Source organism: Ammospiza nelsoni, chromosome 2 (genome assembly GCF_027579445.1).
Source record: "Ammospiza nelsoni isolate bAmmNel1 chromosome 2, bAmmNel1.pri, whole genome shotgun sequence".
Taxonomy (NCBI): Eukaryota; Metazoa; Chordata; class Aves; order Passeriformes; family Passerellidae; genus Ammospiza; species Ammospiza nelsoni.
This window is the reverse complement of record NC_080634.1, coordinates 23,207,172-23,230,527: the sequence shown is the minus strand read 5'-3', so window position 1 is coordinate 23,230,527 and position 23,356 is coordinate 23,207,172.

The window sequence follows — 23,356 nt, the reverse complement described above, 5'->3', positions numbered from 1 at the left end:
AGGATGTAGACTACAAAAGACGCTAAAGACCAAGGTACGATGCTCTCCGGAGCTAAGCGCCGCTCCCGGGCGTCTTTCGCCAGAAGCCGCGCTAAGGAGAGCCCTGCGAGCGGCACAATCGTCTTTGCGCGAAGAAGCCGCTTCTTCGCCTCCGGGAGCCGGAGAGAGCGGCAGCTTCGGAAAGGCGCAGAAGGAAGCTGTACAACACTGCGATTGTGTGCGCAGCTTGCCAACGGACAGAAAACAGTACCTTACCACTCTCCTGACTTTTCCAATCACATGAACATTCCACTGGAAGCTGTTTTGGACAACTTTTCTTTGCTTCCTTCCAAACACTTGGCAGACCTCCGTGGAACGTCTAGAACACGATGGGAGCTGTTTTCTGTGCTGGCACAGTTTTTCCTCACCAGACATAGTGGAAAAGCTTTCTGCTAAGATGTAGACTACAAAAGACGCTAAAGACTAAGTTACGATGGCTCTCCGGAGCTAAGCGCCGCTCCCGGGCATCTTTCGGCAGAAGCCGCGCTAAGGAGAGCCCTGCGAGCGGCACAATCGTCTTTGCGCGAAGAAGCCGCTTCTTCGCCTCCGGGAGCCGGAGAGAGCGGCAGCTTCGGAAAGGCGCAGAAGGAAGCTGTACAACACTGCGATTGTGTGCGCAGCTTGCCAACGGACAGAAAACAGTACCTTACCACTCTCCTGACTTTTCCAATCACATGAACATTCCACTGGAAGCTGTTTTGGACAACTTTTCTTTGCTTCCTTCCAAACACTTGGCAGACCTCCGTGGAACGTCTAGAACACGATGGGAGCTGTTTTCTGTGCTGGCACAGTTTTTCCTCGCCAGACATAGTGGAAAAGCTTTCTGCTAAGATGTAGACTACCAAAGACGCTAAAGACCAAGTTACGATGGCTCTCCGGAGCTAAGCGCCGCTCCCGGGCGTCTTTTGGCAGAAGCCGCGCTAAGGAGAGCCCTGCGAGCGGCACAATCGTCTTTGCGCGAAGAAGCCGCTTCTTCGCCTCCGGGAGCCGGAGAGAGCGGCAGATTCGGAAAGGCGCAGAAGGAAGCTGTACAACACTGCGATTGTGTGCGCAGCTTGCCAACTGATAGACAATAGTACCTTACAACTCTCCTGACTTTTCCAATCACATGAACATTCGACTGGAAGCTGTTTTGGACAACTTTTCTTTGCTTCCTTCCAAACACTTGGCAGACCTCCGTGGAACGTCTAGAACACGATGGGAGCTGTTTTCTGTGCTGGCTCAGTTTTTCCTCACCAGACATAGTGGAAAAGCTTTCTGCTAAGATGTAGACTACAAAAGACGCTAAAGACCAAGGTACGATGCTCTCCGGAGCTAAGCGCCGCTCCCGGGCGTCTTTTGGCAGAAGCCGCGCTAAGGAGAGCCCTGCGAGCGGCACAATCGTCTTTGCGCGAAGAAGCCGCTTCTTCGCCTCCGGGAGCCGGAGAGAGCGGCAGATTCGGAAAGGCGCAGAAGGAAGCTGTACAACACTGCGATTGTGTGCGCAGCTTGCCAACTGATAGACAATAGTACCTTACAACTCTCCTGACTTTTCCAATCACATGAACATTCGACTGGAAGCTGTTTTGGACAACTTTTCTTTGCTTCCTTCCAAACACTTGGCAGACCTCCGTGGAACGTCTAGAACACGATGGGAGTTGTTTTCTGTGCTGGCACAGTTTTTCCTCACCAGACATAGTGGAAAAGCTTTCTGCTAAGATGTAGACTACAAAAGACGCTAAAGACTAAGTTACGATGGCTCTCCGGAGCTAAGCGCCGCTGCCGGGCGTCTTTCGCCAGAAGCCGCGCTAAGGAGAGCCCTGCGAGCGGCACAATCGTCTTTGCGCGAAGAAGCCGCTTCTTCGCCTCCGGGAGCCGGAGAGAGCGGCAGCTTCGGAAAGGCGCAGAAGGAAGCTGTACAACACTGGGATTGTGTGCGCAGCTTGCCAACTGACAGAAAACAGTACCTTACCACTCTCCTGACTTTTCCAATCACATGAACATTCCACTGGAAGCTGTTTTGGACAACTTTTCTTTGCTTCCTTCCAAACACTTGGCAGACCTCCGTGGAACGTCTAGAACACGATGGGAGCTGTTTTCTGTGCTGGCACAGTTTTTCCTCGCCAGACATAGTGGAAAAGCTTTCTGCTAAGATGTAGACTACAAAAGACGCTAAAGACCAAGGTACGATGACTCTCCGGAGCGAAGCGCCGCTCCCGGGCGTCTTTCGGCAGAAGCCGCGCTAAGGAGAGCCCTGCGAGCGGCACAATCGTCTTTGCGCGAAGAAGCCGCTTCTTCGCCTCCGGGAGCCGGAGAGAGCGGCAGATTCGGAAAGGCGCAGAAGGAAGCTGTACAACACTGCGATTGTGTGCGCAGCTTGCCAACTGACAGAAAACAGTACCTTACCACTCTCCTGACTTTTCCAATCACATGAACATTCCACTGGAACCTGTTTTGGACAACTTTTCTTTGCTTCCTTCCAAACACTTGGCAGACCTCCGTGGAACGTCTAGAACACGATGGGAGCTGTTTTCTGTGCTGGCACAGTTTTTCCTCGCCAGACATAGTGGAAAAGCTTTCTGCTAAGATGTAGACTACAAAAGACGCTAAAGACCAAGGTACGATGCTCTCCGGAGCTAAGCGCCGCTCCCGGGCGTCTTTCGGCAGAAGCCGCGCTAAGGAGAGCCCTGCGAGCGGCACAATCGTCTTTGCGCGAAGAAGCCGCTTCTTCGCCTCCGGGAGCCGGAGAGAGCGGCAGCTTCGGAAAGGCGCAGAAGGAAGCTGTACAACACTGCGATTGTGTGCGCAGCTTGCCAACGGACAGAAAACAGTACCTTACCACACTCCTGACTTTTCCAATCACATGAACATTCCACTGGAAGCTGTTTTGGACAACTTTTCTTTGCTTCCTTCCAAACACTTGGCAGACCTCCGTGGAACGTCTAGAACACGATGGGAGCTGTTTTCTGTGCTGGCACAGTTTTTCCTCGCCAGACATAGTGGAAAAGCTTTCTGCTAAGATGTAGACTACAAAAGACGCTAAAGACCAAGTTACGATGGCTCTCCGGAGCTAAGCGCCGCTCCCGGGCGTCTTTCGCCAGAAGCCGCGCTAAGGAGAGCCCTGCGAGCGGCACAATCGTCTTTGCACGAAGAAGCCGCTTCTTCGCCTCCGGGAGCCGGAGAGAGCGGCAGCTTCGGAAAGGCGCAGAAGGAAGCTGTACAAGACTGGGATTGTGTGCGCAGCTTGCCAACTGACAGAAAACAGTACCTTACCACTCTCCTGACTTTTCCAATCACATGAACATTCCACTGGAAGCTGTTTTGGACAACTTTTCTTTGCTTCCTTCCAAACACTTGGCAGACCTCCGTGGAACGTCTAGAACACGATGGGAGCTGTTTTCTGTGCTGGCACAGTTTTTCCTCGCCAGACATAGTGGAAAAGCTTTCTGCTAGGATGTAGACTACAAAAGACGCTAAAGACCAAGGTACGATGCTCTCCGGAGCTAAGCGCCGCTCCCGGGCGTCTTTTGGCAGAAGCCGCGCTAAGGAGAGCCCTGCGAGCGGCACAATCGTCTTTGCGCGAAGAAGCCGCTTCTTCGCCTCCGGGAGCCGGAGAGAGCGGCAGCTTCGGAAAGGCGCAGAAGGAAGCTGTACAACACTGCGATTGTGTGCGCAGCTTGCCAACTGACAGAAAACAGTACCTTACCACTCTCCTGACTTTTCCAATCACATGAACATTCCACTGGAAGCTGTTTTGGACAACTTTTCTTTGCTTCCTTCCAAACACTTGGCAGACCTCCGTGGAACGTCTAGAACACGATGGGAGCTGTTTTCTGTGCTGGCACAGTTTTTCCTCACCAGACATAGTGGAAAAGCTTTCTGCTAAGATGTAGACTACAAAAGACGCTAAAGACTAAGTTACGATGGCTCTCCGGAGCTAAGCGCCGCTCCCGGGCATCTTTCGGCAGAAGCCGCGCTAAGGAGAGCCCTGCGAGCGGCACAATCGTCTTTGCGCGAAGAAGCCGCTTCTTCGCCTCCGGGAGCCGGAGAGAGCGGCAGCTTCGGAAAGGCGCAGAAGGAAGCTGTACAACACTGCGATTGTGTGCGCAGCTTGCCAACGGACAGAAAACAGTACCTTACCACTCTCCTGACTTTTCCAATCACATGAACATTCCACTGGAAGCTGTTTTGGACAACTTTTCTTTGCTTCCTTCCAAACACTTGGCAGACCTCCGTGGAACGTCTAGAACACGATGGGAGCTGTTTTCTGTGCTGGCACAGTTTTTCCTCGCCAGACATAGTGGAAAAGCTTTCTGCTAAGATGTAGACTACCAAAGACGCTAAAGACCAAGTTACGATGGCTCTCCGGAGCAAAGCGCCGCTCCCGGGCGTCTTTCGGCAGAAGCCGCACTAAGGAGAGCCCTGCGAGCGGCACAATCGTCTTTGCGCGAAGAAGCCGCTTCTTCGCCTCCGGGAGCCGGAGAGAGCGGCAGCTTCGGAAAGGCGCAGAAGGAAGCTGTACAACACTGCGATTGTGTGCGCAGCTTGCCAACGGACAGAAAACAGTACCTTACCACTCTCCTGACTTTTCCAATCACATGAACATTCCACTGGAAGCTGTTTTGGACAACTTTTCTTTGCTTCCTTCCAAACACTTGGCAGACCTCCGTGGAACGTCTAGAACACGATGGGAGCTGTTTTCTGTGCTGGCACAGTTTTTCCTCGCCAGACATAGTGGAAAAGCTTTCTGCTAAGATGTAGACTACAAAAGACGCTAAAGACCAAGGTACGATGCTCTCCGGAGCTAAGCGCCGCTCCCGGGCGTCTTTCGGCAGAAGCCGCGCTAAGGAGAGCCCTGCGAGCGGCACAATCGTCTTTGCGCGAAGAAGCCGCTTCTTCGCCTCCGGGAGCCGGAGAGAGCGGCAGCTTCGGAAAGGCGCAGAAGGAAGCTGTACAACACTGCGATTGTGTGCGCAGCTTGCCAACGGACAGAAAACAGTACCTTACCACTCTCCTGACTTTTCCAATCACATGAACATTCCACTGGAAGCTGTTTTGGACAACTTTTCTTTGCTTCCTTCCAAACACTTGGCAGACCTCCGTGGAACGTCTAGAACACGATGGGAGCTGTTTTCTGTGCTGGCACAGTTTTTCCTCGCCAGACATAGTGGAAAAGCTTTCTGCTAAGATGTAGACTACAAAAGACGCTAAAGACCAAGTTACGATGACTCTCCGGAGCGAAGCGCCGCTCCCGAGCGTCTTTCGGCAGAAGCCGCACTAAGGAGAGCCCTGCGAGCGGCACAATCGTCTTTGCGCGAAGAAGCCGCTTCTTCGCCTCCGGGAGCCGGAGAGAGCGGCAGCTTCGGAAAGGCGCAGAAGGAAGCTGTACAAGACTGGGATTGTGTGCGCAGCTTGCCAACTGACAGAAAACAGTACCTTACCACTCTCCTGACTTTTCCAATCACATGAACATTCCACTGGAAGCTGTTTTGGACAACTTTTCTTTGCTTCCTTCCAAACACTTGGCAGACCTCCGTGGAACGTCTAGAACACGATGGGAGCTGTTTTCTGTGCTGGCACAGTTTTTCCTCGCCAGACATAGTGGAAAAGCTTTCTGCTAAGATGTAGACTACAAAAGACGCTAAAGACCAAGGTACGATGCTCTCCGGAGCTAAGCGCCGCTCCCGGGCGTCTTTCGGCAGAAGCCGCGCTAAGGAGAGCCCTGCGAGCGGCACAATCGTCTTTGCGCGAAGAAGCCGCTTCTTCGCCTCCGAGAGCCGGAGAGAGCGGCAGCTTCGGAAAGGCGCAGAAGGAAGCTGTACAACACTGCGATTGTGTGCGCAGCTTGCCAACGGACAGAAAACAGTACCTTACCACTCTCCTGACTTTTCCAATCACATGAACATTCCACTGGAAGCTGTTTTGGACAACTTTTCTTTGCTTCCTTCCAAACACTTGGCAGACCTCCGTGGAACGTCTAGAACACGATGGGAGCTGTTTTCTGTGCTGGCACAGTTTTTCCTCGCCAGACATAGTGGAAAAGCTTTCTGCTAAGATGTAGACTACAAAAGACGCTAAAGACTAAGTTACGATGGCTCTCCGGAGCGAAGCGCCGCTCCCGAGCGTCTTTCGGCAGAAGCCGCACTAAGGAGAGCCCTGCGAGCGGCACAATCGTCTTTGCGCGAAGAAGCCGCTTCTTCGCCTCCGGGAGCCGGAGAGAGCGGCAGCTTCGGAAAGGCGCAGAAGGAAGCTGTACAAGACTGGGATTGTGTGCGCAGCTTGCCAACTGAGAGAAAACAGTACCTTACCACTCTCCTGACTTTTCCAATCACATGAACATTCCACTGGAAGCTGTTTTGGACAACTTTTCTTTGCTTCCTTCCAAACACTTGGCAGACCTCCGTGGAACGTCTAGAACACGATGGGAGCTGTTTTCTGTGCTGGCACAGTTTTTCCTCGCCAGACATAGTGGAAAAGCTTTCTGCTAGGATGTAGACTACAAAAGACGCTAAAGACCAAGGTACGATGCTCTCCGGAGCTAAGCGCCGCTCCCGGGCGTCTTTTGGCAGAAGCCGCGCTAAGGAGAGCCCTGCGAGCGGCACAATCGTCTTTGCGCGAAGAAGCCGCTTCTTCGCCTCCGGGAGCCGGAGAGAGCGGCAGCTTCGGAAAGGCGCAGAAGGAAGCTGTACAACACTGCGATTGTGTGCGCAGCTTGCCAACTGACAGAAAACAGTACCTTACCACTCTCCTGACTTTTCCAATCACATGAACATTCCACTGGAAGCTGTTTTGGACAACTTTTCTTTGCTTCCTTCCAAACACTTGGCAGACCTCCGTGGAACGTCTAGAACACGATGGGAGCTGTTTTCTGTGCTGGCACAGTTTTTCCTCACCAGACATAGTGGAAAAGCTTTCTGCTAAGATGTAGACTACAAAAGACGCTAAAGACTAAGTTACGATGGCTCTCCGGAGCTAAGCGCCGCTCCCGGGCATCTTTCGGCAGAAGCCGCGCTAAGGAGAGCCCTGCGAGCGGCACAATCGTCTTTGCGCGAAGGAGCCGCTTCTTCGCCTCCGGGAGCCGGAGAGAGCGGCAGCTTCGGAAAGGCGCAGAAGGAAGCTGTACAACACTGCGATTGTGTGCGCAGCTTGCCAACGGACAGAAAACAGTACCTTACCACTCTCCTGACTTTTCCAATCACATGAACATTCCACTGGAAGCTGTTTTGGACAACTTTTCTTTGCTTCCTTCCAAACACTTGGCAGACCTCCGTGGAACGTCTAGAACACGATGGGAGCTGTTTTCTGTGCTGGCACAGTTTTTCCTCGCCAGACATAGTGGAAAAGCTTTCTGCTAAGATGTAGACTACAAAAGACGCTAAAGACCAAGTTACGATGGCCCTCCGGAGCTAAGCGCCGCTCCCGGGCGTCTTTCGGCAGAAGCCGCGCTAAGGAGAGCCCTGCGAGCGGCACAATCGTCTTTGCACGAAGAAGCCGCTTCTTCGCATCCGGGAGCCGGAGAGAGCGGCAGCTTCGGAAAGGCGCAGAAGGAAGCTGTACAAGACTGGGATTGTGTGCGCAGCTTGCCAACTGAGAGAAAACAGTACCTTACCACTCTCCTGACTTTTCCAATCACATGAACATTCCACTGGAAGCTGTTTTGGACAACTTTTCTTTGCTTCCTTCCAAACACTTGGCAGACCTCCGTGGAACGTCTAGAACACGATGGGAGCTGTTTTCTGTGCTGGCACAGTTTTTCCTCGCCAGACATAGTGGAAAAGCTTTCTGCTAAGATGTAGACTACAAAAGACGCTAAAGACTAAGTTACGATGGCTCTCCGGAGCGAAGCGCCGCTCCCGAGCGTCTTTCGGCAGAAGCCGCACTAAGGAGAGCCCTGCGAGCGGCACAATCGTCTTTGCGCGAAGAAGCCGCTTCTTCGCCTCCGGGAGCCGGAGAGAGCGGCAGCTTCGGAAAGGCGCAGAAGGAAGCTGTACAAGACTGGGATTGTGTGCGCAGCTTGCCAACTGAGAGAAAACAGTACCTTACCACTCTCCTGACTTTTCCAATCACATGAACATTCCACTGGAAGCTGTTTTGGACAACTTTTCTTTGCTTCCTTCCAAACACTTGGCAGACCTCCGTGGAACGTCTAGAACACGATGGGAGCTGTTTTCTGTGCTGGCACAGTTTTTCCTCGCCAGACATAGTGGAAAAGCTTTCTGCTAGGATGTAGACTACAAAAGACGCTAAAGACCAAGGTACGATGCTCTCCGGAGCTAAGCGCCGCTCCCGGGCGTCTTTTGGCAGAAGCCGCGCTAAGGAGAGCCCTGCGAGCGGCACAATCGTCTTTGCGCGAAGAAGCCGCTTCTTCGCCTCCGGGAGCCGGAGAGAGCGGCAGCTTCGGAAAGGCGCAGAAGGAAGCTGTACAACACTGCGATTGTGTGCGCAGCTTGCCAACTGACAGAAAACAGTACCTTACCACTCTCCTGACTTTTCCAATCACATGAACATTCCACTGGAAGCTGTTTTGGACAACTTTTCTTTGCTTCCTTCCAAACACTTGGCAGACCTCCGTGGAACGTCTAGAACACGATGGGAGCTGTTTTCTGTGCTGGCACAGTTTTTCCTCACCAGACATAGTGGAAAAGCTTTCTGCTAAGATGTAGACTACAAAAGACGCTAAAGACTAAGTTACGATGGCTCTCCGGAGCTAAGCGCCGCTCCCGGGCATCTTTCGGCAGAAGCCGCGCTAAGGAGAGCCCTGCGAGCGGCACAATCGTCTTTGCGCGAAGGAGCCGCTTCTTCGCCTCCGGGAGCCGGAGAGAGCGGCAGCTTCGGAAAGGCGCAGAAGGAAGCTGTACAAGACTGGGATTGTGTGCGCAGCTTGCCAACTGAGAGAAAACAGTACCTTACCACTCTCCTGACTTTTCCAATCACATGAACATTCCACTGGAAGCTGTTTTGGACAACTTTTCTTTGCTTCCTTCCAAACACTTGGCAGACCTCCGTGGAACGTCTAGAACACGATGGGAGCTGTTTTCTGTGCTGGCACAGTTTTTCCTCGCCAGACATAGTGGAAAAGCTTTCTGCTAAGATGTAGACTACCAAAGACGCTAAAGACCAAGTTACGATGGCTCTCCGGAGCTAAGCGCCGCTCCCGGGCGTCTTTCGGCAGAAGCCGCGCTAAGGAGAGCCCTGCGAGCGGCACAATCGTCTTTGCGCGAAGAAGCCGCTTCTTCGCCTCCGGGAGCCGGAGAGAGCGGCAGCTTCGGAAAGGCGCAGAAGGAAGCTGTACAACACTGCGATTGTGTGCGCAGCTTGCCAACGGACAGAAAACAGTACCTTACCACTCTCCTGACTTTTCCAATCACATGAACATTCCACTGGAAGCTGTTTTGGACAACTTTTCTTTGCTTCCTTCCAAACACTTGGCAGACCTCCGTGGAACGTCTAGAACACGATGGGAGCTGTTTTCTGTGCTGGCACAGTTTTTCCTCGCCAGACATAGTGGAAAAGCTTTCTGCTAAGATGTAGACTACAAAAGACGCTAAAGACCAAGGTACGATGCTCTCCGGAGCTAAGTGCCGCTCCCGGGCGTCTTTCGGCAGAAGCCGCGCTAAGGAGAGCCCTGCGAGCGGCACAATCGTCTTTGCGCGAAGAAGCCGCTTCTTCGCCTCCGGGAGCCGGAGAGAGCGGCAGCTTCGGAAAGGCGCAGAAGGAAGCTGTACAACACTGCGATTGTGTGCGCAGCTTGCCAACGGACAGAAAACAGTACCTTACCACTCTCCTGACTTTTCCAATCACATGAACATTCCACTGGAAGCTGTTTTGGACAACTTTTCTTTGCTTCCTTCCAAACACTTGGCAGACCTCCGTGGAACGTCTAGAACACGATGGGAGCTGTTTTCTGTGCTGGCACAGTTTTTCCTCGCCAGACATAGTGGAAAAGCTTTCTGCTAAGATGTAGACTACAAAAGACGCTAAAGACCAAGGTACGATGACTCTCCGGAGCGAAGCGCCGCTCCCGAGCGTCTTTCGGCAGAAGCCGAACTAAGGAGAGCCCTGCGAGCGGCACAATCGTCTTTGCACGAAGAAGCCGCTTCTTCGCCTCCGGGAGCCGGAGAGAGCGGCAGCTTCGGAAAGGCGCAGAAGGAAGCTGTACAACACTGGGATTGTGTGCGCAGCTTGCCAACGGACAGAAAACAGTACCTTACCACTCTCCTGACTTTTCCAATCACATGAACATTCCACTGGAAGCTGTTTTGGACAACTTTTCTTTGCTTCCTTCCAAACACTTGGCAGACCTCCGTGGAACGTCTAGAACACGATGGGAGCTGTTTTCTGTGCTGGCACAGTTTTTCCTCGCCAGACATAGTGGAAAAGCTTTCTGCTAAGATGTAGACTACAAAAGACGCTAAAGACCAAGTTACGATGGCCCTCCGGAGCTAAGCGCCGCTCCCGGGCGTCTTTCGGCAGAAGCCGCGCTAAGGAGAGCCCTGCGAGCGGCACAATCGTCTTTGCACGAAGAAGCCGCTTCTTCGCATCCGGGAGCCGGAGAGAGCGGCAGCTTCGGAAAGGCGCAGAAGGAAGCTGTACAAGACTGGGATTGTGTGCGCAGCTTGCCAACTGAGAGAAAACAGTACCTTACCACTCTCCTGACTTTTCCAATCACATGAACATTCCACTGGAAGCTGTTTTGGACAACTTTTCTTTGCTTCCTTCCAAACACTTGGCAGACCTCCGTGGAACGTCTAGAACACGATGGGAGCTGTTTTCTGTGCTGGCACAGTTTTTCCTCGCCAGACATAGTGGAAAAGCTTTCTGCTAGGATGTAGACTACAAAAGACGCTAAAGACCAAGGTACGATGCTCTCCGGAGCTAAGCGCCGCTCCCGGGCGTCTTTCGCCAGAAGCCGCGCTAAGGAGAGCCCTGCGAGCGGCACAATCGTCTTTGCGCGAAGAAGCCGCTTCTTCGCCTCCGGGAGCCGGAGAGAGCGGCAGCTTCGGAAAGGCGCAGAAGGAAGCTGTACAACACTGCGATTGTGTGCGCAGCTTGCCAACGGACAGAAAACAGTACCTTACCACTCTCCTGACTTTTCCAATCACATGAACATTCCACTGGAAGCTGTTTTGGACAACTTTTCTTTGCTTCCTTCCAAACACTTGGCAGACCTCCGTGGAACGTCTAGAACACGATGGGAGCTGTTTTCTGTGCTGGCACAGTTTTTCCTCACCAGACATAGTGGAAAAGCTTTCTGCTAAGATGTAGACTACAAAAGACGCTAAAGACTAAGTTACGATGGCTCTCCGGATCTAAGCGCCGCTCCCGGGCATCTTTCGGCAGAAGCCGCGCTAAGGAGAGCCCTGCGAGCGGCACAATCGTCTTTGCGCGAAGAAGCCGCTTCTTCGCCTCCGGGAGCCGGAGAGAGCGGCAGCTTCGGAAAGGCGCAGAAGGAAGCTGTACAACACTGCGATTGTGTGCGCAGCTTGCCAACGGACAGAAAACAGTACCTTACCACTCTCCTGACTTTTCCAATCACATGAACATTCGACTGGAAGCTGTTTTGGACAATTTTTCTTTGCTTCCTTCCAAACACTTGGCAGACCTCCGTGGAACGTCTAGAACACGATGGGAGCTGTTTTCTGTGCTGGCACAGTTTTTCCTCGCCAGACATAGTGGAAAAGCTTTCTGCTAAGATGTAGACTACCAAAGACGCTAAAGACCAAGTTACGATGGCTCTCCGGAGCTAAGCGCCGCTCCCGGGCATCTTTTGGCAGAAGCCGCGCTAAGGAGAGCCCTGCGAGCGGCATAATCGTCTTTGCGCGAAGAAGCCGCTTCTTCGCCTCCGGGAGCCGGAGAGAGCGGCAGATTCGGAAAGGCGCAGAAGGAAGCTGTACAACACTGCGATTGTGTGCGCAGCTTGCCAACTGATAGACAATAGTACCTTACAACTCTCCTGACTTTTCCAATCACATGAACATTCGACTGGAAGCTGTTTTGGACAACTTTTCTTTGCTTCCTTCCAAACACTTGGCAGACCTCCGTGGAACGTCTAGAACACGATGGGAGCTGTTTTCTGTGCTGGCTCAGTTTTTCCTCACCAGACATAGTGGAAAAGCTTTCTGCTAAGATGTAGACTACAAAAGACGCTAAAGACTAAGTTACGATGGCTCTCCGGAGCTAAGCGCCGCTCCCGGGCGTCTTTCGCCAGAAGCCGCACTAAGGAGAGCCCTGCGAGCGGCACAATCGTCTTTGCGCGAAGAAGCCGCTTCTTCGCCTCCGGGAGCCGGAGAGAGCGGCAGCTTCGGAAAGGCGCAGAAGGAAGCTGTACAACACTGGGATTGTGTGCGCAGCTTGCCAACGGACAGAAAACAGTACCTTACCACTCTCCTGACTTTTCCAATCACATGAACATTCCACTGGAAGCTGTTTTGGACAACTTTTCTTTGCTTCCTTCCAAACACTTGGCAGACCTCCGTGGAACGTCTAGAACACGATGGGAGCTGTTTTCTGTGCTGGCACAGTTTTTCCTAGACAGACATAGTGGAAAAGCTTTCTGCTAAGATGTAGACTACAAAAGACGCTAAAGACCAAGGTACGATGACTCTCCGGAGCGAAGCGCCGCTCCCGGGCGTCTTTCGGCAGAAGCCGCGCTAAGGAGAGCCCTGCGAGCGGCACAATCGTCTTTGCGCGAAGAAGCCGCTTCTTCGCCTCCGGGAGCCGGAGAGAGCGGCAGCTTCGGAAAGGCGCAGAAGGAAGCTGTACAACACTGCGATTGTGTGCGCAGCTTGCCAACGGACAGAAAACAGTACCTTACCACTCTCCTGACTTTTCCAATCACATGAACATTCCACTGGAACCTGTTTTGGACAACTTTTCTTTGCTTCCTTCCAAACACTTGGCAGACCTCCGTGGAACGTCTAGAACACGATGGGAGCTGTTTTCTGTGCTGGCACAGTTTTTCCTCGCCAGACATAGTGGAAAAGCTTTCTGCTAAGATGTAGACTACAAAAGACGCTAAAGACCAAGGTACGATGCTCTCCGGAGCTAAGCGCCGCTCCCGGGCGTCTTTCGCCAGAAGCCGCGCTAAGGAGAGCCCTGCGAGCGGCACAATCGTCTTTGCGCGAAGAAGCCGCTTCTTCGCCTCCGGGAGCCGGAGAGAGCGGCAGCTTCGGAAAGGCGCAGAAGGAAGCTGTACAACACTGCGATTGTGTGCGCAGCTTGCCAACGGACAGAAAACAGTACCTTACCACTCTCCTGACTTTTCCAATCACATGAACATTCCACTGGAAGCTGTTTTGGACAACTTTTCTTTGCTTCCTTCCAAACACTTGGCAGACCTCCGTGGAACGTCTAGAACACGATGGGAGCTGTTTTCTGTGCTGGCACAGTTTTTCCTCGCCAGACATAGTGGAAAAGCTTTCTGCTAAGATGTAGACTACAAAAGACGCTAAAGACCAAGTTACGATGGCTCTCCGGAGCTAAGCGCCGCTCCCGGGCGTCTTTCGGCAGAAGCCGCGCTAAGGAGAGCCCTGCGAGCGGCACAATCGTCTTTGCACGAAGAAGCCGCTTCTTCGCCTCCGGGAGCCGGAGAGAGCGGCAGCTTCGGAAAGGCGCAGAAGGAAGCTGTACAACACTGCGATTGTGTGCGCAGCTTGCCAACTGAGAGAAAACAGTACCTTACCACTCTCCTGACTTTTCCAATCACATGAACATTCCACTGGAAGCTGTTTTGGACAACTTTTCTTTGCTTCCTTCCAAACACTTGGCAGACCTCCGTGGAACGTCTAGAACACGATGGGAGCTGTTTTCTGTGCTGGCACAGTTTTTCCTCGCCAGACATAGTGGAAAAGCTTTCTGCTAGGATGTAGACTACAAAAGACGCTAAAGACCAAGGTACGATGCTCTCCGGAGCTAAGCGCCGCTCCCGGGCGTCTTTTGGCAGAAGCCGCGCTAAGGAGAGCCCTGCGAGCGGCACAATCGTCTTTGCGCGAAGAAGCCGCTTCTTCGCCTCCGGGAGCCGGAGAGAGCGGCAGATTCGGAAAGGCGCAGAAGGAAGCTGTACAACACTGCGATTGTGTGCGCAGCTTGCCAACTGATAGACAATAGTACCTTACAACTCTCCTGACTTTTCCAATCACATGAACATTCCACTGGAAGCTGTTTTGGACAACTTTTCTTTGCTTCCTTCCAAACACTTGGCAGACCTCCGTGGAACGTCTAGAACACGATGGGAGTTGTTTTCTGTGCTGGCACAGTTTTTCCTCACCAGACATAGTGGAAAAGCTTTCTGCTAAGATGTAGACTACAAAAGACGCTAAAGACTAAGTTACGATGGCTCTCCGGAGCTAAGCGCCGCTGCCGGGCGTCTTTCGCCAGAAGCCGCGCTAAGGAGAGCCCTGCGAGCGGCACAATCGTCTTTGCGCGAAGAAGCCGCTTCTTCGCCTCCGGGAGCCGGAGAGAGCGGCAGCTTCGGAAAGGCGCAGAAGGAAGCTGTACAACACTGGGATTGTGTGCGCAGCTTGCCAACGGACAGAAAACAGTACCTTACCACTCTCCTGACTTTTCCAATCACATGAACATTCCACTGGAAGCTGTTTTGGACAACTTTTCTTTGCTTCCTTCCAAACACTTGGCAGACCTCCGTGGAACGTCTAGAACACGATGGGAGCTGTTTTCTGTGCTGGCACAGTTTTTCCTCGCCAGACATAGTGGAAAAGCTTTCTGCTAAGATGTAGACTACAAAAGACGCTAAAGACCAAGGTACGATGACTCTCCGGAGCGAAGCGCCGCTCCCGGGCGTCTTTCGGCAGAAGCCGCGCTAAGGAGAGCCCTGCGAGCGGCACAATCGTCTTTGCGCGAAGAAGCCGCTTCTTCGCCTCCGGGAGCCGGAGAGAGCGGCAGCTTCGGAAAGGCGCAGAAGGAAGCTGTACAACACTGCGATTGTGTGCGCAGCTTGCCAACGGACAGAAAACAGTACCTTACCACTCTCCTGACTTTTCCAATCACATGAACATTCCACTGGAAGCTGTTTTGGACAACTTTTCTTTGCTTCCTTCCAAACACTTGGCAGACCTCCGTGGAACGTCTAGAACACGATGGGAGCTGTTTTCTGTGCTGGCACAGTTTTTCCTCGCCAGACATAGTGGAAAAGCTTTCTGCTAAGATGTAGACTACAAAAGACGCTAAAGACCAAGGTACGATGCTCTCCGGAGCTAAGCGCCGCTCCCGGGCGTCTTTCGGCAGAAGCCGCGCTAAGGAGAGCCCTGCGAGCGGCACAATCGTCTTTGCGCGAAGAAGCCGCTTCTTCGCCTCCGGGAGCCGGAGAGAGCGGCAGCTTCGGAAAGGCGCAGATGGAAGCTGTACAACACTGGGATTGTGTGCGCAGCTTGCCAACGGACAGAAAACAGTACCTTACCACTCTCCTGACTTTTCCAATCACATGAACATTCCACTGGAAGCTGTTTTGGACAACTTTTCTTTGCTTCCTTCCAAACACTTGGCAGACCTCCGTGGAACGTCTAGAACACGATGGGAGCTGTTTTCTGTGCTGGCACAGTTTTTCCTCGCCAGACATAGTGGAAAAGCTTTCTGCTAAGATGTAGACTACAAAAGACGCTAAAGACCAAGGTACGATGACTCTCCGGAGCGAAGCGCCGCTCCCGGGCGTCTTTCGGCAGAAGCCGCGCTAAGGAGAGCCCTGCGAGCGGCACAATCGTCTTTGCGCGAAGAAGCCGCTTCTTCGCCTCCGGGAGCCGGAGAGAGCGGCAGCTTCGGAAAGGCGCAGAAGGAAGCTGTACAACACTGCGATTGTGTGCGCAGCTTGCCAACGGACAGAAAACAGTACCTTACCACTCTCCTGACTTTTCCAATCACATGAACATTCCACTGGAACCTGTTTTGGACAACTTTTCTTTGCTTCCTTCCAAACACTTGGCAGACCTCCGTGGAACGTCTAGAACACGATGGGAGCTGTTTTCTGTGCTGGCACAGTTTTTCCTCGCCAGACATAGTGGAAAAGCTTTCTGCTAAGATGTAGACTACAAAAGACGCTAAAGACCAAGGTACGATGCTCTCCGGAGCTAAGCGCCGCTCCCGGGCGTCTTTCGGCAGAAGCCGCGCTAAGGAGAGCCCTGCGAGCGGCACAATCGTCTTTGCGCGAAGAAGCCGCTTCTTCGCCTCCGGGAGCCGGAGAGAGCGGCAGCTTCGGAAAGGCGCAGAAGGAAGCTGTACAACACTGCGATTGTGTGCGCAGCTTGCCAACGGACAGAAAACAGTACCTTACCACACTCCTGACTTTTCCAATCACATGAACATTCCACTGGAAGCTGTTTTGGACAACTTTTCTTTGCTTCCTTCCAAACACTTGGCAGACCTCCGTGGAACGTCTAGAACACGATGGGAGCTGTTTTCTGTGCTGGCACAGTTTTTCCTCGCCAGACATAGTGGAAAAGCTTTCTGCTAAGATGTAGACTACAAAAGACGCTAAAGACCAAGGTACGATGACTCACCGGAGCGAAGCGCCGCTCCCGAGCGTCTTTTGTCAGAAGCCGCACTAAGGAGAGCCCTGCGAGCGGCACAATCGTCTTTGCGCGAAGAAGCCGCTTCTTCGCCTCCGGGAGCCGGAGAGAGCGGCAGCTTCGGAAAGGCGCAGAAGGAAGCTGTACAACACTGGGATTGTGTGCGCAGCTTGCCAACGGACAGAAAACAGTACCTTACCACTCTCCTGACTTTTCCAATCACATGAACATTCCACTGGAAGCTGTTTTGGACAACTTTTCTTTGCTTCCTTCCAAACACTTGGCAGACCTCCGTGGAACGTCTAGAACACGATGGGAGCTGTTTTCTGTGCTGGCACAGTTTTTCCTCGCCAGACATAGTGGAAAAGCTTTCTGCTAAGATGTAGACTACAAAAGACGCTAAAGACTAAGTTACGATGGCTCTCCGGAGCTAAGCGCCGCTCCCGGGCGTCTTTCGGCAGAAGCCGCGCTAAGGAGAGCCCTGCGAGCGGCACAATCGTCTTTGCGCGAAGAAGCCGCTTCTTCGCCTCCGGGAGCCGGAGAGAGCGGCAGCTTCGGAAAGGCGCAGAAGGAAGCTGTACAACACTGCGATTGTGAGCGCAGCTTGCCAACGGACAGAAAACAGTACCTTACCACTCTCCTGACTTTTCCAATCACATGAACATTCGACTGGAAGCTGTTTTGGACAACTTTTCTTTGCTTCCTTCCAAACACTTGGCAGACCTCCGTGGAACGTCTAGAACACGATGGGAGCTGTTTTCTGTGCTGGCACAGTTTTTCCTCGCCAGACATAGTGGAAAAGCTTTCTGCTAAGATGTAGACTACCAAAGACGCTAAAGACCAAGTTACGATGGCTCTCCGGAGCTAAGCGCCGCTCCCGGGCGTCTTTTGGCAGAAGCCGCGCTAAGGAGAGCCCTGCGAGCGGCACAATCGTCTTTGCGCGAAGAAGCCGCTTCTTCGCCTCCGGGAGCCGGAGAGAGCGGCAGATTCGGAAAGGCGCAGAAGGAAGCTGTACAACACTGCGATTGTGTGCGCAGCTTGCCAACTGATAGACAATAGTACCTTACAACTCTCCTGACTTTTCCAATCACATGAACATTCGACTGGAAGCTGTTTTGGACAACTTTTCTTTGCTTCCTTCCAAACACTTGGCAGACCTCCGTGGAACGTCTAGAACACGATGGGAGCTGTTTTCTGTGCTGGCTCAGTTTTTCCTCACCAGACATAGTGGAAAAGCTTTCTGCTAAGATGTAGACTACAAAAGACGCTAAAGACTAAGTTACGATGGCTCTCCGGAGCTAAGCGCCGCTCCCGGGCGTCTTTCGCCAGAAGCCGCGCTAAGGAGAGCCCTGCGAGCGGCACAATCGTCTTTGCGCGAAGAAGCCGCTTCTTCGCCTCCGGGAGCCGGAGAGAGCGGCAGCTTCGGAAAGGCGCAGAAGGAAGCTGTACAACACTGGGATTGTGTGCGCAGCTTGCCAAAAGACAGAAAACAGTACCTTACCACTCTCCTGACTTTTCCAATCACATGAACATTCCACTGGAAGCTGTTTTGGACAACTTTTCTTTGCTTCCTTCCAAACACTTGGCAGACCTCCGTGGAACGTCTAGAACACGATGGGAGCTGTTTTCTGTGCTGGCACAGTTTTTCCTAGACAGACATAGTGGAAAAGCTTTCTGCTAAGATGTAGACTACAAAAGACGCTAAAGACCAAGGTACGATGACTCTCCGGAGCGAAGCGCCGCTCCCGGGCGTCTTTCGGCAGAAGCCGCGCTAAGGAGAGCCCTGCGAGCGGCACAATCGTCTTTGCGCGAAGAAGCCGCTTCTTCGCCTCCGGGAGCCGGAGAGAGCGGCAGCTTCGGAAAGGCGCAGAAGGAAGCTGTACAACACTGGGATTGTGTGCGCAGCTTGCCAACGGACAGAAAACAGTACCTTACCACTCTCCTGACTTTTCCAATCACATGAACATTCCACTGGAAGCTGTTTTGGACAACTTTTCTTTGCTTCCTTCCAAACACTTGGCAGACCTCCGTGGAACGTCTAGAACACGATGGGAGCTGTTTTCTGTGCTGGCACAGTTTTTCCTCGCCAGACATAGTGGAAAAGCTTTCTGCTAAGATGTAGACTACAAAAGACGCTAAAGACCAAGTTACGATGGCTCTCCGGAGCTAAGCGCCGCTCCCGGGCGTCTTTCGGCAGAAGCCGCGCTAAGGAGAGCCCTGCGAGCGGCACAATCGTCTTTGCACGAAGAAGCCGCTTCTTCGCCTCCGGGAGCCGGAGAGAGCGGCAGCTTCGGAAAGGCGCAGAAGGAAGCTGTACAAGACTGGGATTGTGTGCGCAGCTTGCCAACTGAGAGAAAACAGTACCTTACCACTCTCCTGACTTTTCCAATCACATGAACATTCCACTGGAAGCTGTTTTGGACAACTTTTCTTTGCTTCCTTCCAAACACTTGGCAGACCTCCGTGGAACGTCTAGAACACGATGGGAGCTGTTTTCTGTGCTGGCACAGTTTTTCCTCGCCAGACATAGTGGAAAAGCTTTCTGCTAGGATGTAGACTACAAAAGACGCTAAAGACCAAGGTACGATGCTCTCCGGAGCTAAGCGCCGCTCCCGGGCGTCTTTTGGCAGAAGCCGCGCTTAGGAGAGCCCTGCGAGCGGCACAATCGTCTTTGCGCGAAGAAGCCGCTTCTTCGCCTCCGGGAGCCGGAGAGAGCGGCAGCTTCGGAAAGGCGCAGAAGGAAGCTGTACAACACTGCGATTGTGTGCGCAGCTTGCCAACGGACAGAAAACAGTACCTTACCACTCTCCTGACTTTTCCAATCACATGAACATTCCACTGGAAGCTGTTTTGGACAACTTTTCTTTGCTTCCTTCCAAACACTTGGCAGACCTCCGTGGAACGTCTAGAACACGATGGGAGCTGTTTTCTGTGCTGGCACAGTTTTTCCTCGCCAGACATAGTGGAAAAGCTTTCTGCTAAGATGTAGACTACAAAAGACGCTAAAGACTAAGTTACGATAGCTCTCCGGAGCTAAGCGCCGCTCCCGGGCATCTTTCGGCAGAAGCCGCGCTAAGGAGAGCCCTGCGAGCGGCACAATCGTCTTTGCGCGAAGGAGCCGCTTCTTCGCCTCCGGGAGCCGGAGAGAGCGGCAGCTTCGGAAAGGCGCAGAAGGAAGCTGTACAACACTGCGATTGTGTGCGCAGCTTGCCAACGGACAGAAAACAGTACCTTACCACTCTCCTGACTTTTCCAATCACATGAACATTCCACTGGAAGCTGTTTTGGACAACTTTTCTTTGCTTCCTTCCAAACACTTGGCAGACCTCCGTGGAACGTCTAGAACACGATGGGAGCTGTTTTCTGTGCTGGCACAGTTTTTCCTCGCCAGACATAGTGGAAAAGCTTTCTGCTAAGATGTAGACTACCAAAGACGCTAAAGACCAAGTTACGATGGCTCTCCGGAGCTAAGCGCCGCTCCCGGGCGTCTTTCGGCAGAAGCCGCGCTAAGGAGAGCCCTGCGAGCGGCACAATCGTCTTTGCGCGAAGAAGCCGCTTCTTCGCCTCCGGGAGCCGGAGAGAGCGGCAGCTTCGGAAAGGCGCAGAAGGAAGCTGTACAACACTGCGATTGTGTGCGCAGCTTGCCAACGGACAGAAAACAGTACCTTACCACTCTCCTGACTTTTCCAATCACATGAACATTCCACTGGAAGCTGTTTTGGACAACTTTTCTTTGCTTCCTTCCAAACACTTGGCAGACCTCCGTGGAACGTCTAGAACACGATGGGAGCTGTTTTCTGTGCTGGCACAGTTTTTCCTCGCCAGACATAGTGGAAAAGCTTTCTGCTAAGATGTAGACTACAAAAGACGCTAAAGACCAAGTTACGATGACTCTCCGGAGCGAAGCGCCGCTCCCGAGCGTCTTTTGGCAGAAGCCGCACTAAGGAGAGCCCTGCGAGCGGCACAATCGTCTTTGCGCGAAGAAGCCGCTTCTTCGCCTCCGGGAGCCGGAGAGAGCGGCAGCTTCGGAAAGGCGCAGAAGGAAGCTGTACAACACTGGGATTGTGTGCGCAGCTTGCCAACGGACAGAAAACAGTACCTTACCACTCTCCTGACTTTTCCAATCACATGAACATTCCACTGGAAGCTGTTTTGGACAACTTTTCTTTGCTTCCTTCCAAACACTTGGCAGACCTCCGTGGAACGTCTAGAACACGATGGGAGCTGTTTTCTGTGCTGGCACAGTTTTTCCTCGCCAGACATAGTGGAAAAGCTTTCTGCTAAGATGTAGACTACAAAAGACGCTAAAGACCAAGTTACGATGGCTCTCCGGAGCTAAGCGCCGCTCCCGGGCGTCTTTCGGCAGAAGCCGCGCTAAGGAGAGCCCTGCGAGCGGCACAATCGTCTTTGCACGAAGAAGCCGCTTCTTCGCCTCCGGGAGCCGGAGAGAGCGGCAGCTTCGGAAAGGCGCAGAAGGAAGCTGTACAAGACTGGGATTGTGTGCGCAGCTTGCCAACTGAGAGAAAACAGTACCTTACCACTCTCCTGACTTTTCCAATCACATGAACATTCCACTGGAAGCTGTTTTGGACAACTTTTCTTTGCTTCCTTCCAAACACTTGGCAGACCTCCGTGGAACGTCTAGAACACGATGGGAGCTGTTTTCTGTGCTGGCACAGTTTTTCCTCGCCAGACATAGTGGAAAAGCTTTCTGCTAGGATGTAGACTACAAAAGACGCTAAAGACCAAGGTACGATGCTCTCCGGAGCTAAGCGCCGCTCCCGGGCGTCTTTTGGCAGAAGCCGCGCTAAGGAGAGCCCTGCGAGCGGCACAATCGTCTTTGCGCGAAGAAGCCGCTTCTTCGCCTCCGGGAGCCGGAGAGAGCGGCAGCTTCGGAAAGGCGCAGAAGGAAGCTGTACAACACTGCGATTGTGTGCGCAGCTTGCCAACGGACAGAAAACAGTACCTTACCACTCTCCTGACTTTTCCAATCACATGAACATTCCACTGGAAGCTGTTTTGGACAACTTTTCTTTGCTTCCTTCCAAACACTTGGCAGACCTCCGTGGAACGTCTAGAACACGATGGGAGCTGTTTTCTGTGCTGGCACAGTTTTTCCTCGCCAGACATAGTGGAAAAGCTTTCTGCTAAGATGTAGACTACAAAAGACGCTAAAGACCAAGTTACGATGGCTCTCCGGAGCTAAGCGCCGCTCCCGGGCGTCTTTCGCCAGAAGCCGCGCTAAGGAGAGCCCTGCGAGCGGCACAATCGTCTTTGCGCGAAGAAGCCGCTTCTTCGCCTCCGGGAGCCGGAGAGAGCGGCAGCTTCGGAAAGGCGCAGAAGGAAGCTGTACAACACTGGGATTGTGTGCGCAGCTTGCCAACTGACAGAAAACAGTACCTTACCACTCTCCTGACTTTTCCAATCACATGAACATTCCACTGGAAGCTGTTTTGGACAACTTTTCTTTGCTTCCTTCCAAACACTTGGCAGACCTCCGTGGAACGTCTAGAACACGATGGGAGCTGTTTTCTGTGCTGGCACAGTTTTTCCTAGACAGACATAGTGGAAAAGCTTTCTGCTAAGATGTAGACTACAAAAGACGCTAAAGACCAAGGTACGATGACTCTCCGGAGCGAAGCGCCGCTCCCGGGCGTCTTTCGGCAGAAGCCGCCCTAAGGAGAGCCCTGCGAGCGGCACAATCGTCTTTGCGCGAAGAAGCCGCTTCTTCGCCTCCGGGAGCCGGAGAGAGCGGCAGCTTCGGAAAGGCGCAGAAGGAAGCTGTACAACACTGCGATTGTGTGCGCAGCTTGCCAACGGACAGAAAACAGTACCTTACCACTCTCCTGACTTTTCCAATCACATGAACATTCCACTGGAACCTGTTTTGGACAACTTTTCTTTGCTTCCTTCCAAACACTTGGCAGACCTCCGTGGAACGTCTAGAACACGATGGGAGCTGTTTTCTGTGCTGGCACAGTTTTTCCTCGCCACACATAGTGGAAAAGCTTTCTGCTAAGATGTAGACTACAAAAGACGCTAAAGACCAAGGTACGATGCTCTCCGGAGCTAAGCGCCGCTCCCGGGCGTCTTTCGGCAGAAGCCGCGCTAAGGAGAGCCCTGCGAGCGGCACAATCGTCTTTGCGCGAAGAAGCCGCTTCTTCGCCTCCGGGAGCCGGAGAGAGCGGCAGCTTCGGAAAGGCGCAGAAGGAAGCTGTACAACACTGCGATTGTGTGCGCAGCTTGCCAACGGACAGAAAACAGTACCTTACCACACTCCTGACTTTTCCTATCACTTGAACATTCGACTGGAAGCTGTTTTGGACAACTTTTCTTTGCTTCCTTCCAAACACTTGGCAGACCTCCGTGGAACGTCTAGAACACGATGGGAGCTGTTTTCTGTGCTGGCACAGTTTTTCCTCGCCAGACATAGTGGAAAAGCTTTCTGCTAAGATGTAGACTACAAAAGACGCTAAAGACCAAGGTACGATGACTCTCCGGAGCGAAGCGCCGCTCCCGAGCGTCTTTTGGCAGAAGCCGCACTAAGGAGAGCCCTGCGAGCGGCACAATCGTCTTTGCGCGAAGAAGCCGCTTCTTCGCCTCCGGGAGCCGGAGAGAGCGGCAGCTTCGGAAAGGCGCAGAAGGAAGCTGTACAACACTGGGATTGTGTGCGCAGCTTGCCAACGGACAGAAAACAGTACCTTACCACTCTCCTGACTTTTCCAATCACATGAACATTCCACTGGAAGCTGTTTTGGACAACTTTTCTTTGCTTCCTTCCAAACACTTGGCAGACCTCCGTGGAACGTCTAGAACACGAT